Source organism: Chiloscyllium punctatum, chromosome 41 (assembly GCF_047496795.1).
Source record: "Chiloscyllium punctatum isolate Juve2018m chromosome 41, sChiPun1.3, whole genome shotgun sequence".
NCBI lineage: Eukaryota > Metazoa > Chordata > Chondrichthyes > Orectolobiformes > Hemiscylliidae > Chiloscyllium > Chiloscyllium punctatum.
The window spans coordinates 45,232,826-45,244,250 of NC_092779.1; positions in this window are offsets into that span (position 1 = coordinate 45,232,826).

The window sequence follows — 11,425 nt, forward strand, 5'->3', positions numbered from 1 at the left end:
TGATCTGCTCAGACACAGACAGGTCACAAATCATTACTCATTTTCCAGACAGTCAGAATGAATTTCTTAAGGGCTGGTTTGGAAGTAGGTCAGGGTGAACTCTGAGGCATATTTGATTTCACAGTGATGAGTGCACCTAGGTAAGTTCAATATTAGCTAATCAAACCCATTTTTGTATTGACCAGATTAGGATGTTCGTATTTCATGTTGCTGAAATGGTCCAAAGCAATGGGTACAAAAGACTAAAATGTCTCAGTTATGATCCCTATTCTGTGCTGTGTTAGCTGATCTCAACACAGAGAAATTCAAATTGGCTTCAGGATGCCGGGGGCTGATGTCCTGCATTGATGAATACACTCTAACCACCTTCTGTATCTTAGGCCTGTCTCCATCCTTGCCTCAACTCTTCCGCTGTTGAAACACTCATCCATGCTTTTGTTGCCACCAGTATCCCCTCTAATCTTTACTGTCTGGTTTCCTATCTTTCATCTTTCATATAATAAAACTCATTCAAAATTCTGTTGCCTACACCATCTTTTGTATCAAGTCCTTATCATTCATCACCCCTGTACTCATTCATGACAAGCTTGATTTTTGTATTCAAGCATTGGAGTAGGACTTGTAACTTAGAAGCTCGTGTGTTTTACTGAACAAAGGGCTGATAGCATATAAATCTGCCACTATATAAATCTGAGTTTTATTGCCATGAGCACATCCTTATGTCAAATATTAATTGTGACTGGATTTGTAATTTGGACTTTTTAAACTGAAGAAGAGCACTTGATTTCTATTATCATCGTTGGGATGGTGATGCTGAGTTTGTGGAGGCTCCACCAAAGATATTAAACCCTGAAGAATGTGAAAGACCATTTCCTATGGTAGTTATAAGGGTTTGAGATAAACACCTGTAATTCAGCAATTGGAAGCAAGACATTAAAATCTGACCATTTGGGCCATGAAGAAATATAAATTTGAACTAATCAAACTATCTACTTGAGATATACAAATAATTTTGCACTACATTTGGACTTGAAACATGACTCTGTTGGCTGGTACAGACCTGCCGGCACACTTTTTGAGACTTCTGCAGCAGTGTTTCCAGAAGAAGAAGATACCAATTTCAACTTTGAATCCCTTCTGTTCAGGACCAAAGCCATCAAGCATCCAGCAGGCCAAAACAGCCGGTTACAACTGCTGATCATTTTTCCTTTTATTTCAGTCTTTTTTGTGGCATAGAGTCACAGAGATGTACAGCATGGAAACAGACCCTTCGGTCCACCTTGTCGATGCCGACCAGCTATCCCAACCCAATCTAGTCCCACTTGCCAGCATCTGGCCCATCTCCCTCCAAACTTATTCATATATCCATCCAGATGCCTTCTAAATGTTGCAATTGTACCAGCCTCCACCACATCCTCTGGCAGCTCATTCCATACACATACCACCCTCTGCATGAAAAGGTTGCCCCTTAGGTCTCTTTTATATCTTTCCCCTCTCACCCTAAACCTATGCCCTCTAGTTCTGGACTCCTCCACCCCAGGGAAAAGACTTTATCTATTTACCCTATCCATGCCCCTCATGATTTTGTCAACCTCTGTAAGGTCACCCCTCAGCCTCCGACGCTCCAGGGAAAACAGCCCCAGCCTGTTCAACCTCTCCCTATAGCTCAGATCCTCCAACACTGGCAACATCCTTGTAAATTTTTCTGAACCCTTTCATGTTTCACAACATCTTTCCAATAGGAAGGAGACCAGAATAGCACGCAATATTCCAACAGTGGCCTAACCAATGTCCTGTACGGCTGCAACATGACCTCCCAGCTTCTGTACTCAATACTCTGACCAATAAAGGAAAGCATACCAAACGCCTTCTTCACTATCCTATCTACCTGCGACTCCACTTTCAAGGAGCTCTGAACTTGCACTCCAAGGTTATTCTTCCCTACTCTATCGCTTGTATTTCCATTTTTGGATTTCATATGCACCTGTATGTATTTTGCTGGGATTGGAACACACATTAAAAGTATCATTAATGTATCATTTTTATCGGTGTCAATTGTAGCACAGTAAAACAAACTCTTTACTTGCCAAAGTTAAGGTAACTGATCAGGTAGTTAGTTATAATGACAGCATGTAAATAGTTAAATGTGCATTGAATAAATAAGTACATCCTTTTAATCAAAAAAAAATTCTGCAATGATCAAATGGGGAGGACAAAAAGATCAAATTTTTCCTCACCTGGTGATTAAAGAATGTAAAGCATATGATTAAAAAGAATAGATAGTAGGATGAAGTTCTGATATTCCACATTTGACAAACTGTTCCCTAAGAACGGTCAATGTTATACAAACAGCAAAGGAAAAACCTCCAAAGAAAAGCAGTTACTTGTTTCTTTTGCATTTCACTTATTTGAGAGTAAATATTACTCAGCTAATACTGAAAAAGTTTGCTGAATTCTGCAAAGTACAATACTGCACAGTTCTCCAAATGCTGGTCCAACTGGAGACCAAAATACACATCATCCATTTGTGCTGGTGTCATGGCAACACACACAAAATTCTGAAGGCTGGAAAATCCTGTGGCAAAGCACATGTCAGTCAGTGACAGTTCCTATTGGGATTAGGAATATTTGTTCCCCTTTATTGTAATGCAATTTATTATGTTAAATTAGAAATTGTGCGCACTTTAAAATTTGACGTGCTCGCCATATCCCACTAATTGCCACAGATACCTTCAGGATATGTCCATACTTCTTTAAATGAGGTTTCTCTGGTGAAGGAAGAAATGTTCAAACTGAACATTTTGAAATATATGGTGGTGTAAAAATAAACCTCCCGGAAACAAACGTTGCGCCAAAAATTATAATTAAAGAACATCAAAAAATACACACATGCACATATAAGCCAAATTATAGGCTATGAAGACTTTTCTTTTGAAAATAAGAGGGTTGAAGGCTCTTTTATATTAAAAACCCTTATGGAAATGAGGCTCAAAGACTTCAAGAATTTAAGAAAAAATTCCCATCTGGTTATTGTGTTTATAGATTTCTCCAAACATACATTGTAAGTGAAGAATGTTATGTTGTCCTCCGTCCACAGCTGGCATTTAGCACCTGGTCAGGCTTGTGAACAATGGCCCAGTGGGGATTATATGGCACATGTCTGCTAATTGGGTGATATGAGTCACCCAGGTCTGGAATTCTCCCTGTCAGCAACTCCACAGCATGTAATTGCCAACTGATTGCGCCTAGTTAATCGTCCACAGGGCAACTGTGTAAAATAAAGAGTACCTCCAAAAAACTGTGCTGTGCCATATTATGATTTAGGTACTGGTGTAGAGTTGCAATGCTTCAATAAGCACATAGTCACCTACCAAAACACATTATCCAGCACACATGTAAATCATATGAGATGTGTGATATCTAGTGTTATAATTAAATGCCATTGTTTCGATGCCAGTTGCCTGTTCTGTATTTTATTCTTAATTGCTGTGTTAGCATGAATTATGTGACAAAGTAATTAAGCAGCCATGAGCAGCTGGGTCTTACGCTCACATGTTTTGGGTTCTGGTGCTTTGTGGTCTGTATGTCTCTTATTCCTGCAGGTGTGCAGATCATACATTAAGTCACTTACTTAAAATATATTTTGTTAGTCAAGGTGTGCAACAGTCTTTTGTGATGAGAGCGATCAAGCTCCTCTGAAGTCAGAAGAGTTGTTTGTGATTGGCAAGGAGCAAGGTAGATTGCAACATATATACCCAATCCTACACAACACACTTGAAAAAAAATTTGCATTTACCAGTGCCATTCACAACCTCAGTGTTTTAAACCATTTGAGGTGCTTATTGTAATGACAAGGGGGAAACACCTCCCTTCTAATTTAAACCTCTAACACAGAAAAGATTTACCGCGTGTGGTAATCTGTGAAAATTTGAGAGGCCAAGAATTATCTCAAAAGTCATTATTTAAAGTAAAAATTAACAACTTTATTTTTAAAAGTATAACAGAGAATAATGAACTAACAATTGTTTACCACTCCTTTCTCTAACCTATCTCTTATCTTCCCCTTCTACAATACTAGTCCATTAAAACTCCCCAGTGAATATTTACCAAAAACTCAAATTTCAAAACCAATCAGATGTCGAATTTTCTCTTTGGATCTTCCTCTGTCTTCTTTTCTTCTTCTTAGGGATTATATTTCATAGGGGGCAACTTTTTCACACAGAGGGTGGTATGGGTATGGAATGAGCTGCCAGAGGAAGTGGTGGAGGCTGGTACAATTGCAACATTTAAGAGGCATTTGGATGAGTATATGAATAGGAAGGGTTTGGAGGGATATGGGCCAGGTGCTGGCAGGTGGGACTAGATTGGGTTGCGATATCTAGTCGGCATGGACGGGTTGGACCGAAGGATCTGTTTCCATGCTGTACAACTCTATGGCTCTATGACTCTTATGATTGATCAACAAAGGTATCTTTATGACAGATATGCTCCGGGCAGTCTGCAAATATTGGTAGCTTGGTAAGTCTCCCAACTGTTCAATTTTTTCGGTTTTAAACCCCAAAGCATCAGATTATTTCATTGGTGTTAATGTTGACAAAATACCAAATTGAAACTTGATTGGAGTTTGGTATTTTGGGGCATAATTTAAACTGATTGGGTGAATTCAAATTTTTTTTTCTGTCTCTTGGCAACCCAGCTAATCTAGCTGTTCGACCAAATGTTACATTTTAAATTTTCCAGTACTCTCTGTGCCTCTCTAAGTCTTTCAATTCTCTTAAAGGTACAGTACACCCACATCTGCATAACATCATTAAGTGCAATGTAGCATCTAATTTGCGTACAGTGATGTTCCCCAGCAGGTAATGTGATAATGACAAGATATAAATTATCAGCTTTTATTTGAATCTTGTGTCAGTGTTTATTCGGAAACTGAGCTCTAGATGATTTGTTGTTTCAGTAGCATATGAGAAAGTGAGCCAGTCACTAAACACCCAGAAGACTAACGTCTTCCTCAAACCATCGACAATTAGAAATGCAAACTATTTTTCATATCATGGGAGTCTCCTCTTGAAAAAAATCAGTCAAAGATGTCAAAATTCATCATCATTGCCAAGGTGTCAGCTCGATCCAAAAAAACTGCAGCTGCTGGAGTCCAAAGTAGACATGTAGGAGGCTGGAAGAACACAACAAGCCAGGCAGCATCAGGAAGTGGAGATGTCGATGTTTTGGGTATAACTGTACTTCAGCCTTTGGCTGACTGAGGAAATGAGTATTTAAGGACTGGGATTTCAAACCCGCAGTGATTCACACACTTATATTGTCATGACAATGGGTTACTTATGGGCATATTTAACTTTGATTTACAACATACAGCCAAAAGGTGTCTACTGATGTAATTTCAAGTAACTGTCTGGTAAAGCCCCAATAGGAACCATAGAAAATGATGCCTGAAAAGGTGCAAAGGAACAACAATTCTCTAAAGGGAAAGATGCAATTTAATAAAAATACTGGATTGTGATTGTAGATTAAATGAGGGACTGACAACCTGTCTCAGCAGAAAGCTTCTCCTGTGGGTTATGTCCGAAGCATTTAGACATTTTGTATCTTACCTTTCCAGGTATAAAGAAAAAAATAGTATTAAAAACCGACTGCAACCCTTCATCTTTGAGCGTTAATGGGTTGATATGCTAGTGTGCTGTAAAAGCCACATGTGTAGAATAGTCATTAGATTGTCCAGTGTAGCAGCTAAAGAGAAATTCTCTCTCACTCTCTCTGCTGGAATCTAAACATGCCAGTAAAACTGCTGTCAGAAAGGAAACAGGACAAAAGCCTGTCAGCTTACTTGCAGAGTCAAGAATCTCAAAATCAACTGCTTCCCTACGAATGTCAGCTTAACTGGTTTTATCCAACTTAACAGCCACAACATTCCACAACATTGCACAGATCCCAGACAATGAATTATATCGTTTTGTTTTAACTATCATCTTTTTACTCAATTCACATTTTTAATCTGTGTGAAGGGTCATGGTTTATTATCTTTTGAGCGCAAAGCTAATCCATGAAGGGAGAGATTCCTTTTAAATTAAGTTAGGTGTCACCAACTGAGAAAGAGGTTAAAATTATGATGGGGAGGCAATTTGCCCCTTCTCACCCAGGAGCATAACCATTTGGGGTATCCCATCCAAAATCAGAGCCCTTACCTGTGGGCCAGTTATCATAATATGCTTCAGAGACTATAGCAGGCACCTCAAAGCACTGAAGAAGAATCACCATTGTTCCTTCAAATCCATTAGCAAGAAAGGTGTCCCAACACCGCATCCTCTCCTTCTCCAATCTGCTCAGCATCATGGGGCTAATCACTCAACAGTTTATAGAAATGGCACCAGATTCTAGAAACAGCTATCAAATTCAAAACTCACAATTGGAAACTCTCAGGAGGACAGTGGAAATGCTTTAGAGGTATGTGTTGTTTCATGGGAGACGCTAGCCTACAACAGACCAAAATGGAGGAGACTCATTTGGGAAATCACCAAACAAATTAAGATACCATAATCAGGAGCATGCAAGCAAAGTCGAAACATCTGAGGGAGCACACAAAGATCCAAATAATACATTTACCCAACATTCTAACACCACCCATCCCATATATGGCAGAGTCTGCAGATGGCACATTGGGACTTATCAGCCACCTCAGACTGAACCAACTAGGATGGAGACAGCCCCCCAGAACCCTGAGGGGAACACTACCCCTGCTCATGACTCCACCCCCATTCCCCCCACCATCACACCCACTCCAGTTACAGGTTCCGCCCCCACTCCCAGCTCCACACCCGCACCAGATCCCAGCTCCCGGCCCTGCCGAGTTTTCACCATCCCCCCAGACCTCCCCCTCACAGAGGACGAATGATCAGTCCTCAGCAAAGGACTCACCTTCATTCCCCTCCGTCCACGCATCAATGAATTTAATACACGCCATGACGTCGAACAATTCTTCTGTCGCCTCCGCCTCTGAGCTTACTTTCACAATCAGGACTCCCACCCACCTTCCGAGGACCCCTTCGCCCACCTCCAACACACTGTATTCACCTGGACACCCCGCGCTGGCCTATTACCTGCCCTTGACCTCTTCATTTCCAACTGCCACCAGGACATTAACCACCTCAACCTGTCGACCCCCCTCCCCCACTCCAAACTCTCACCCTCACAACGCACAGCCCTCCAATCCCTCTGCTCCAATCCCAACCTCACCATCAAGCCAGCGGATAAAGGGGGTGCAGTGGTAGTCTGGCGCACTGACCTCTACACTGCTGAAGCCAAACGCCAACTCGAGGACACCTCTTCCTACTGCCCCCTCCACCATAACCCCACCCCCCATCACCAAACCATCATCTCCCAGACCATACAGAACCTCATCACCTCAGGAGATCTCCCACCCACAGCTTCCAACCTCATAGTCCGGGAACCCCGCACTGCCCGGTTCTACCTCCTTCCCAAGATCCACAAGCCTGACCACCCTGGCCGACCCATTGTCTCAGCATGCTCCTGCCCCACTGAACTCATCTCTACCTACCTCGACACTGTCCTATCCCCCCAGTCCAGGAACTCCCCACATACGTTCGAGACACCACCCACGCCCTCCACCTCCTCCAAGACTTCCGTTTCCCCGGCTCCCAACGCCTCATCTTCACCATGGATATCCAATCCCTCTACACCTCCATCAGCCATGACCAGGGCCTCCAAGCCCTCCGTTTTTTCCTCTCCAGACGTCCCCAACAGTACCCTTCCACTGACACTCTCATTCGTTTGGCCGAACTGGTCCTCACCCTTAACAATTTCTCCTTTGAATTCTCCCACTTCCTCCAGACCAAAGGGGTAGCCATGGGCACACTTATGGGCCCCAGCTATGCCTGTCTCTTTGTTGGCTATGTAGAACAGTTGATCTTCCGTAATTACACCAGCACCACTCCCCACCTCTTCCTCCGCTACATTGATGACTGCATTGGTAGCACCTCGTGCTCCCGCGAGGAGGTTGAGCAATTCATCAACTTCACCAACACATTCCACCCTGACCTTAAATTTACCTGGACCATCTCTGACACCTCCCTCCCTTTCCTGGACCTCTCCATCTTCATTAATGACGACCGACTTGACACTGACGTTTTTTACAAACCCACCGACTCCCATAGCTACCTGGATGACACCTCTTCCCACCCTACCTCTTGCAAAAATGCCATCCCGTATTCCAATTCCTCCGCTTCCGCCGGATCTGCTCCCAGGAGGACCAGTTCCACCACAGAACACACCAGATGGCCTCCTTCTTCAGAGATTGCAATTTCCCTTCCCACGTGGTTAAAGATGCCCTCCAACGCATCGCGTCTACATCCCGCACCTCCGCCCTCAGACCCCACCTCTCCAACCGTAACAAGGACAGAACGCCCCCTGGTGCTCACCTTCCATCATACCAACTTTCGCATAAACCAAATCATCCGCCGACATTTCCGCCACCTCCAAACAGACCCCACCACCAGGGATATATTTCCCTCCCCACCCCTTTCCACTTTCCACAAAGATCGTTCCCTCTGTGACTACCTGGTCAGGTCCACGCCCCCCTACAACCCACCCTCCTATCCTGGCACTTTCCCCTGCCACCGCAGGAACTGTAAAACCTGCAGCCACACCTCCTCCCTCACCTCTATCCAAGGCCCTAAAGGAGCCTTCCACATCCATCAAAGTTTTACTTGCACATCCGCTAATATCATTTATTGTATCCGTTGCTCCCGATGCGGTCTCCTCTACATTGGGAAGACTGGGCGCCTCCTTGCAGAGCGCTTTAGGGAACATCTCCGGGACACCCGCACCAATCAACTACACTGCCCCGTGGCCCAACATTTCAACTCCCCCTCCCACTCTGCCGAGGACATGGAGGTCCTGGGCCTCCTTCACCGCCACTCCCTCACCACCAGACGCCTGGAGGAAGAACGCCTCATCTTCCGCCTCGGAACACTTCAACCCCAGGGCATCAATGTGGACTTCAACAGTTTCCTCATTTCCCCTTCCCCCACCTCACCCTAGTTCTAAACTTCCAGCTCAGTAACTGTCCCCATGACTTGTCCGGACTTGTCCTACTTGCCTATCTCCTTTTCCACCTATCCACTCCACCCTCTCCTCCCTGACCTATCACCTTCATCCCCTCCCCCACTCACCCATTGTACTCTATGCTACTTTCTCCCCACCCCCACCCTCCTCTAGCTTATCTCTCCATGCTTCAGGCTCACTGCTTTTATTCCTGATGAAGGGCTTTTGCCTGAAACGTCGATTTCGAAGCTCCTTGCATGCTGCCTGAACTGCTGTGCGCTTCCAGCACCACTAATCTAGGATGGAGACAGGTCATCCTCAATTCCAAGAGACTGCCTCAGAACTGTGTGATCTTTTTATACCCAGCTGAGAGAGCAGTCAGGATTTCAGTTTTACATTTCATCCAAAAGATACCTCCTCCAACCATACAACAATTCCTCAATGCTGTCCTAGAGTGCCAACCTAAATTGTGTGCTCTAGACTCTTGAACAGATCTTGAACCCATAACGTTCTGGCTCACAGATGAGAATCGACTTAACACTAACCATTTGTCCCATCACTTTTAAAAGCTGTGTAGTTAGTCCCATCCCGAAGTGCTCTTTCCCCTTACATGCTGCAAAGTTTCTTTTTTGTGCATGTACACTGTCTGATTTTCATTTGAAAGATCTGTTTCCACCATGTTTTCTGGTGTTATGATTTGCATTCCAAATCATAATTCACAGAATAAATACATTTCTGATCAGCCGTCCTCCTCAACTCATTATTGCAATAATCTTTACTGTGTATCCTCTGGTTATCTGCCAGTGGAAACAGTTTCTCACTGCAAATAAAACACAGTATGTAGAGCAGGAAGTGGCTTTATTCTTTCTGATCTCTAGTCAAGAACTTGTCATGGTTAAACATGAGCTCCTTTGATTTTCATCCCTTCAGAATGCTTTTCTACAGCAAACACGGCAAACTCCAGCAAACTACCACATGATAATATCCAGATAATCTATTTCTGTGATGTTTATCAAAGGACAAAATATTGGCCAGGACACTGGGGACAATTCTCCTGCTTTTCTTCAATATCATGCTCTGAAATCTTTATGTCTACCTGGGAGAGCTAATGTGGCCTCAGTTTAATGCCTCATCCAAAAGTGGCACCTCTGACAATGTTGCACTCCCATTACGTTAAACATTTTGCCTTTGTACTTGCGCTAGCTACACAATTGAGCTCAACCACTTCCCTGGGAAACCTATGCCTGATTATTGCTTGCTTTTTGAAGTCAGTGAATTTTTATAGTTCATCTTCCATTTGCATGTACCTATGCACCCCCCCCCCCTCCGCCATCACACTTTGCCAAATAAACTTATTATGTTTCAATTTATTTGTATCCCTCAGAACTTTATGGAAAACCATAGTGCATTCTCATGAGCCTTCCTGTCTAAGGTCCTAAACTACAGTGGTAACCTTTTCAGTAACCTTTCCAAAACTAACAATGGAATTTTAACAGTTAAGGGAGAAGGGTTCGAACATGGCACTGCTGCATAAGACACATACTTTTTACTTGCCAAGTCATATGTAATAAATACTGATAATTTATCAAGAATTAGCCCAGTTTCTGCCAAAGACTTTAAGTGAGCATCCTTCTCCATAAGGTATCAATGACTCAGACTAATAAGAAGGGTTGGAGGAGGAACAGGAGCCCTGGTTTTGCAACCACACACCTGTCTGCCAGAGAAGTCTTCATCAGCTTCATCTTTTTGTTTTAGAATTAGAATTAGAATCCCTACAGTGTGGATACAGGCCCTTCGGCCCAACAGGTCAATACCGACCCTCCGAAGAGTAACCCACCAAAACCCATTCCTCTACATTTGACAGCATGCTTTGCTCAGTTTGTTTGCAAGAAGCTCAGAGTGCCATCAATTGTTCACTCATTAAATGAAGCATGCCTGGATGAAACAATGTGTGATGCACAGCCAGGGATGAGAAGTAGGATGCTTTGAGAAGAGCTTCCACTGCCATGTACCCTTTGTCAATCTTCACTCTCATGGCTCAGCTGGGTATCCCTGCTAGTCGAGAGCAGGATAACATTTGGCTGTACGTCAATGAGGCATTAAGGTGAGGTGTTCCCTCGCTCCTGTGTACTGGGGCAGGCTGAATGTGGAAGCCATGCATCTGGCCAGCAAGCACTGAGCAATTCAGGTGGTCAATCCTTCCATGAAAGTGAAGTAAATGGCATGTGGAGAAGAAATTTCTTCCTCCAATTTCTCTTGAAAGGTGAGGTACTGAGTCTGGAAATGCTAACAAAAGGACATACATTTCCTTTTAATATTACACTACATAGTTGGATAATGTTTGAAGTGT